The sequence below is a fragment of the Calidris pugnax genome, unplaced genomic scaffold (assembly GCF_001431845.1).
Source record: "Calidris pugnax isolate Ruff unplaced genomic scaffold, ASM143184v1 scaffold273, whole genome shotgun sequence".
NCBI lineage: Eukaryota > Metazoa > Chordata > Aves > Charadriiformes > Scolopacidae > Calidris > Calidris pugnax.
The window spans coordinates 12,877,138-12,884,191 of record NW_015094508.1 but is presented as its reverse complement, the minus strand read 5'-3'; positions in this window follow the sequence as shown (position 1 = coordinate 12,884,191).

The window sequence follows — 7,054 nt, the reverse complement described above, 5'->3', positions numbered from 1 at the left end:
TTTTTCCCCCAGTTGAAGTTTTACAGAGAATGGGGAAAAAAAAATATCCAAACTCACTCTTGTTCACCAACATTAAGGCATGATCGAAGCAAATCAATTAAGAGAGAGGAAGTCGGCTTAGATACAATATCTTCTTTGGGAGTAGAAAATTGCCTTCCGTATTAGTCCCTTTATGCTGGGTTTGTGGATATTGCGAGCCGTAAAGCTTGTTTGAGGCGGTTGGGATCAATAAAAGCATTTAACTCAAAAGCAAGCAGCATTTTGGAAACTAGGGAGAAAGAGGCATCTTTTAGTTAGATGTCACTCTTTCTATTTATTCATTTGTTTTCTTGAGCCTTTAGACTCTTCTGGTATGTTGGGCGGCTGGATGGTGGGTTTTCCAGGTTTCTGAACAGTGCACGAGCCCGTCCAGCGTCTCTGCTGTGTCTCTGCTCTAACGTAAAACAGTTCGCTGCCAATCTGTGCCGTCCCTCTCCAAACTCTGTGCTGTTTCTCATTGCGGTTGAGTTCAGGGCCATGATATCCCATTTGGGAAGAAAGCAAGATGATTGCTGTAACTATGATGCACTGATATGCTATTTGCGGCGGATATTGTAATTGAGTCAGCTAATGTGGAATTATGAAATTTGCCAGTGGGTAGGACTCTTTCTCTTGCAGTTTAGAAGGTTGGTGGATAAGTGCTGTTTTCTAGATTTAGTGGTTGCAAATTTCCTCATATACAGAGCAAATTATATTGCAAAGCTTTTGTAATAATTTTCCATCAAACACATTTAAACAGTTTTAAACTCCCCAAATTCAGGGAATTCAAGATCAAGAGAGGAACATTTCCCCAGAAAAGGAATCTTAACCATGATCCTGGTACTCTTTTTTTTTTTTTTTTTTTTCTCATGGGTAAAACTTTGTGTTTATTTTTAATTGTCACAAATACAAGGTGTTGTTTGAAAAGTGTTAAACTTAGCAGGTATATAGAGATAATACTGACGTGTCACTGTGCATGATAAAGTAAAATATGGTGGGAATTAACTTGAAAAGTTTATGAAGGTTTTAACTACAGCCCATAAATTAACCTTTTTTACAAAGATAAGATGATATGTAGATCTTACAATATATGTGACACTTAAAAAAATACTCCAATATTTGGAGCCCAAACATTTTTCCCCAGCTTGAAGACACAAACTGAGGTCCTAGTCCTCGAAGAGCTAAGTAATTTGAAGTAATTAATTTTAGACCACTCTAGTGAATCAAGAATTGCAGGATCAAACTTTCTAGTTTACACAGGGCCTTCTGTGAAGGTAGTGAAAGATTTGCTGCTAACCTCTAGTGAAGGAGGAATGCAAAGCTCTGAAAGCTCAAGTCCAGTTCTCACTGAAGTTAGTAGCAAAGATACTCTAGACATGTGGGTCTAAAATCAGTGCTGTGATTTTGTAGGAAAAAAATAATTTCCTTTCCAACACTTTTTTTTTCCCCCCTGTATTTGACCTGAAGTGACTGCATAATTTTCTGTTACAAGAGAAAAACCCTCTCAAGCCAGTGATGCATCAGTAAAAGCATCTTTCTTGGTGTGGTAATGAGAAACAGGAGCCAACAGCTCATCTGAATTTACAGAATATTATGAAACAAAGCGGCCACTCCCTGTGTCACTTACTGCTGCCTACAGGAAATTTCATATGTTGTGAATTCTGGGGTAGGTGACTACGTACAAATTGCCTATATTTTACAAGGGAGAAATCTTATCAAAACTTAACAGAATCAGCTCCACACCAGCTCTGAAGTTCTAATTCACCTTAATGGTATGAAGCAAGGAAGGTTTTGCAGGATTTGGCCCTACCAGTGTGACTCAAATTCAGGCTTGTTCTGAGCCAAGGAGCTGCCTGGTTGGCTCTGTGGCAGAATGATCCCGAACTTCATACACAGCACAGGGTTTGAGGTGTGCTAAAGATGTGGTGTTTCCTTTAGTGAAAATGACTTGATAATAAATACTTTTTTTCCCACTTTGCTCGGGTTCCTTTTCTGCAGCAAGAATGTCATGATTTTAGCACTCGAAGGGCTAGAGATTCTTTTAGTTATTCATAGTTTTACTCAGGGTTGGGCCTTTTCCAGCTGAAAACCCTGTGTAGTTTTGATAATTAAGTCAGGATGAGCAGGACTAAGTACTTAGTGGCAAGACATCTGAAATTGTTGTATTACTTTAACTGAAAATGTTTTAGTCCAGCATCCATTCCAGATCTTACTGGCTTACTGGTTAGTGTAAACTGGAGAAACAGCTAACTCCCAGTGTTCATACAGGAACAGTATATTCAAGACATTAGACACGTCTCCTTCATTGCATTTTTTAAATGCTAGGTTTTTAAATCTCTGTTCTTATGGTTCACTGTTTTTCTTATAATTAATTAGTTTTTTCAAGGCATCTTTGCCTGTCATTCCAGTAAGCATAGATTAAGATTTATGCCCTGATTTTAATTTTTTTTCTGAGTAAAACCGCAATGGACTTTAAGAGAGTCACGTGTCCTCAGATCAGTTGAACCCATCCTGTTTTAAAGTCAGTGATCTCTGCCAATTAGATAGCGGCAAAGGCAAGAACATTTGGATTTTTGCAATGGCCACCACATGTGGTAACAATGCTATTATGAGGTACTTCAGAGCAAAAGAATCGGTCATTAAAGTAGTGAAGTGAAATTTCACCATCTCAGTTCTGTGGTATGTTGGCTCTTCAAAACTGATTACATTAGGGATATGCGTTTGCAGTTTTAATATAACTTACTAAATCATTATCACACAAAAAACCCCAAATCCCCAAATTAAGAAAGGCAGATACCACTTCTTACAACTATCATATCAAAATCATTTTTTGTCAGTTTGCCATCTTCCCCAGTGAATATTTTGTTTATAAAAACACATCTTCTGAAATCATTAGGTCATTCAAGCAAGAATTCATTTGAGGGTGCTTACAGGTTCTGCAGTACCTAATACTATACATGGCCCATGCTCCTCACAGGTCCTTAGAGCAATGCTGTAAGCAAAGTAGTCAATAACAGTAAATAAAAGAACATGGTAATAATACAACTATACAGCAATAACTGACTAATATAGACATAAAGCTTTGTGTCTTATAGATGCTAAATTTCCACAAAATAATGTTTGAGCCCTGCTTTTATTCCTGTTTCTATGGCAAAACTGTAGTTAACTTCCACAGCAGAATTTGGTCTCTTCATTCAGCAAGTGCCTCAAAGAAAAAATGGGAATTAAGAATGAAATAGCATGACTAGGAGCAGCATTGCAATTAGCAGTACAAGTTTTATGCTGCAAGTACTGATTTTGGATGGAAAAAACTCTGTAGGGTTTGCACTGCAGAATCAAATGTTTGGCTATTGCAATCACTAAAACAGTATGTTCATTCTTTAGGGTTTTATCTGCCTTCAAGATAACTCTAGCAAGATAACTCTATACCGTGTATTTCAGAAAGTTTTGTTAGTTTTGATATACATTTGAATATTCTGCTGGATGAAAGGCAGTCATTAAAGCAGCTGTTGATCAAGCAGAGAATGCAAAAATTTAACCAGTTAGTGATCAATTAGATATGGTGATTTATCTACTCCAATTCTTAATCATGTCTTTTAGTCAGGTGTCATTAATCTGAGTTGCTCTTTAGTTAATGATTGTTTTGTACTTCTTTTTTTTTTTTAATATTATAGGATATTTCTTCTTTGGAGATACAAGTGGATAGAGCTGGGGGAGGTATGGACTTTTGTGAATGTAGGGTCTGAAAGGAACAAATAATTAATGCTTCCAATTAGGTCAGTGAAACTCCCAGGGGCAGTAGAGTGGTAAATGCAATTGTGAGAGCAATGTGGAAGAGAAAAAAGGAGGATGGAGGCGGTTGATGTCTACCTGTGACATGACACAGAGCCTGTGACCCCCTGACAAGGTTCTCTGATATTGAAGCCCTTGGTTCAAGGCACAGCACAGCCTCGTGTGGGCTTGTGAAGGGGCCCACCGCTCGTGAGAGGCAGCAGAGCTCCTCTGGGAAAGAACGGTTTGCTGCCTCTTCAGCAGAGGCCGAGGAGTCCTTGGCAGGGATGGTTAGACAGGTACTCTCTTCTTGAGAGAGATGCTGGAAAAAGTGGTGGCAGAATAGCTCCCAAAGCATAGAGCTGCCTTACATTCACATCTGCACGGGAAGAGGCACTGACCATGATGAGGGCTGATCTCTTGATGATGGATAGCCATTAGGCATCTCTGATGAACTCCCTCATGCCTTTGTTACAGTTGAAATGAAGTATTGGTAGCTGGTCTGCAGAGCTTGCAGGGAGGACTCGGGCTTGTGTTTCCGTCGAGGCTTCCTCCCTCCCTGTGACAGCCCCTCCAGAGCGGTTGCAGGGAGGCCATGGCTGGGAGCCGAAACTTGCCTGTTCTCAGGAGCGCGACTGCCCGCCCTTGCCTTAATGCATGGCTGCTCTTCCTCCCCCTGCACCACTCGGGCCGTGACCTGGAAGTCTCCAGATGTGGGAGAGCCTGGCCCTGGCCGGCTCCTCGCCCTGAGTTCCCACACTCCTCGTCCCTGCCTGCGGCACGGGCCGCTCTGGCGCCGGCCGTGCAGCCCCGGCTACGTGCGGGATGCTGCGGCCAGCTTGGGCGAGGCTTCACCTGGGCCCCCTCCATCTCCTCCTCCAGCATGGGAGCTGTGCACGTACTTCATGACGGGATGTAGGCCTCTGTCCAAAAAAGCCGGGATGTGAGATGTAGCACGTGGCACCCGCCGTTCTAAAGCCTGTGATGGGAAAGGGTGAGCGTGCTTCCGCACGCCTCCCACCCGAGCATGGGGCTGGTGAGGAGGTGCAGGCTGGGGCCATAACATGTCTCTGGTCTGTGCTGCCCGGAGAGGAGCTGCAGCTCTGTGCCTGTGCCCTGCTTGGCGTCCCTGAGAGCTTGTGCCATAACCAAAGCTTGGGAGATGGCGAGTGCTATGCACGCTCAGGGGGGATGAGCTTGGTGGGGCAGAGCCTGCACTGCAATGGCTGCTTTTGGACATCCAGCTCTGTAAGGGAGTACTGACATCTTGTGCCGTGGTGGGTGGATGGGGGGAGCTGAGTGCGCCAGAGTGGGGATCAGGGAAAAAGAGCTGGTGCTTACGGAGCAGACGGATGCATTGCAGATGCTACCCTTTCTCATGGTGTAAGCCCCAGTGCTACTAGAAGTCATCTCTCCCAGAATTTACAGCCCAGACCCTTTCTTAATAGCAGGCACTTATGTATTTTCTTTTTCTATTTTTTTTTTTTTCCTTTTTTTTTCTTTTTTATTTGAGGGATGCAGGGTATCATTATTTTTAGCTTCCAGAAGATGCCTGGAGCAGTAGCTCCCCCTACTCTAGAAGTGATCAGTGGTTTCGACATTTACTTAGGACGTGACAGACCTGGTTTCAGATTCGCTCTGTGCCTGAGGGGATGCAGCCATGCGTCCCTCTCCCAGCCTAGGCAGCATCCCTAATCTTTGGGCTGTAGGCTATGTATGAGTCGGTCTAGGGGTGTGTATGTGTGTGTTGGTGTGTGTGTGTGTGCCAGGGTGTTTCCATCCTGCTTCCCGAGGCTGTTCTGCAGCACAGGGAAGACTGGAGAGGAAATGAGAGTGTGAGGGTTGAAACGTGTCATGGGAAGCAGGTTTGGGTCCTTTTGGAGGATGGGTTTTGTCAGAGGTGTGTGGCCTGGCAGGAACAGGCAGGCCTGGCCATACGCACAGGCAGAGCTGTGGGTGTTTTGAGAAACTCCAGCATAGAAAACTGAGGCCTCTTCAGAGGTCGAGTGCCTCTGGGCACCCATGGTCATCGGGTGAGCAAAGTTTTGAGCATCCCAGTTTTTGGGTATAAGTTCTTAAATTGCACCCAAGCCCCATACTGAGCACCTCAGCTCCTTTTTGGAAGGCTGCCTCTGTGGAGGGTGTTCACAGTGTGCTGACAATGCCCACCAGAATGATCCCAGAGCCTCCATGGGAGGAGAGATCTGGCCGGCTTCCATCTTCCAAGCAGTGTTGGAGTGGCGCGGTGGGGCTGGCGCGAGGGAAAGCAGAGACCCTCGATCTCTGCCTCATTTGATGAGCTCGCTGCTGTCCACTGCCTTGCCCAGCGTGTGGGTGAGACTGAGAAACTAAACAACAGATCTCACTGGGAATATGAGGTCGGTGTTCACAGAGCTCTGCTAGCCACTGGTTGGTCTGTAGATGGAGTTTTAAAGTATAATTGTGACCTGCAGAGCATATATAGCCTGCTTATGAGAACATAGAATCATAGAATGGTTTAGGTTGGAAAGAACCTTAAAGATTATCCAGTTCCAAAGCCCCTGCCATGGGCAGGGGCACCTCCCATGGGCATCTCTTTGGACAGTCGGTCCACAGCTGCCGCCTGCTATAGTTGGTGTTAAGTTGGAACAGTCACAACAGGAAAATGGAAAAGAACGATCTGTCAGCAAGTTTCTCCAAGTTTCTGCTTTTGAGTTTATTCTCTAGTCTTGCCCGTTGTCAAGGTAGCCAGAATATGCTGATCTGCAAGGTGTGACCAAGTTTTTTTTTGGATGGTGAGGAAGAGAAGATTGCAGAGGAGGAAGCATATGTTTGAGAAAGATAGGCATGGGTAAGACTTTGAGCTCATCTGTGGGAAGTTATTTTCTAGGTTAGAAGTGAATCTTTCCTTACATGATTTTTCAAAATACTGTATTTGTATCTAATAGCTGTAATCCCAGGTTTTCTCTTCAAAGACTATGACTAACCATTGTGTTTCTTCCTAGAATACTAGTAGACATGGTCTCCTCTTCCTGAGCTCGTCAGAAACTCCATTGTATTTATATCAGGGATAACACTGCTTTATTGAGAAGTTTCCAAGCTTGTATTTGCTATGTTCAGTGCAGTGTGTGAACAACTGAGTAGTTCCTTGTGCAAGAACTTCACCTTGCACAGAGCTCTAAGGTACTCTTACCTATTCAAATTACATTTGGTAACCCTTTCTTTATTCAGTTCTACAAAGTGAGTCAAACACCAGCAGCTTTAGACAAGCAGACTTGTCTGAAGC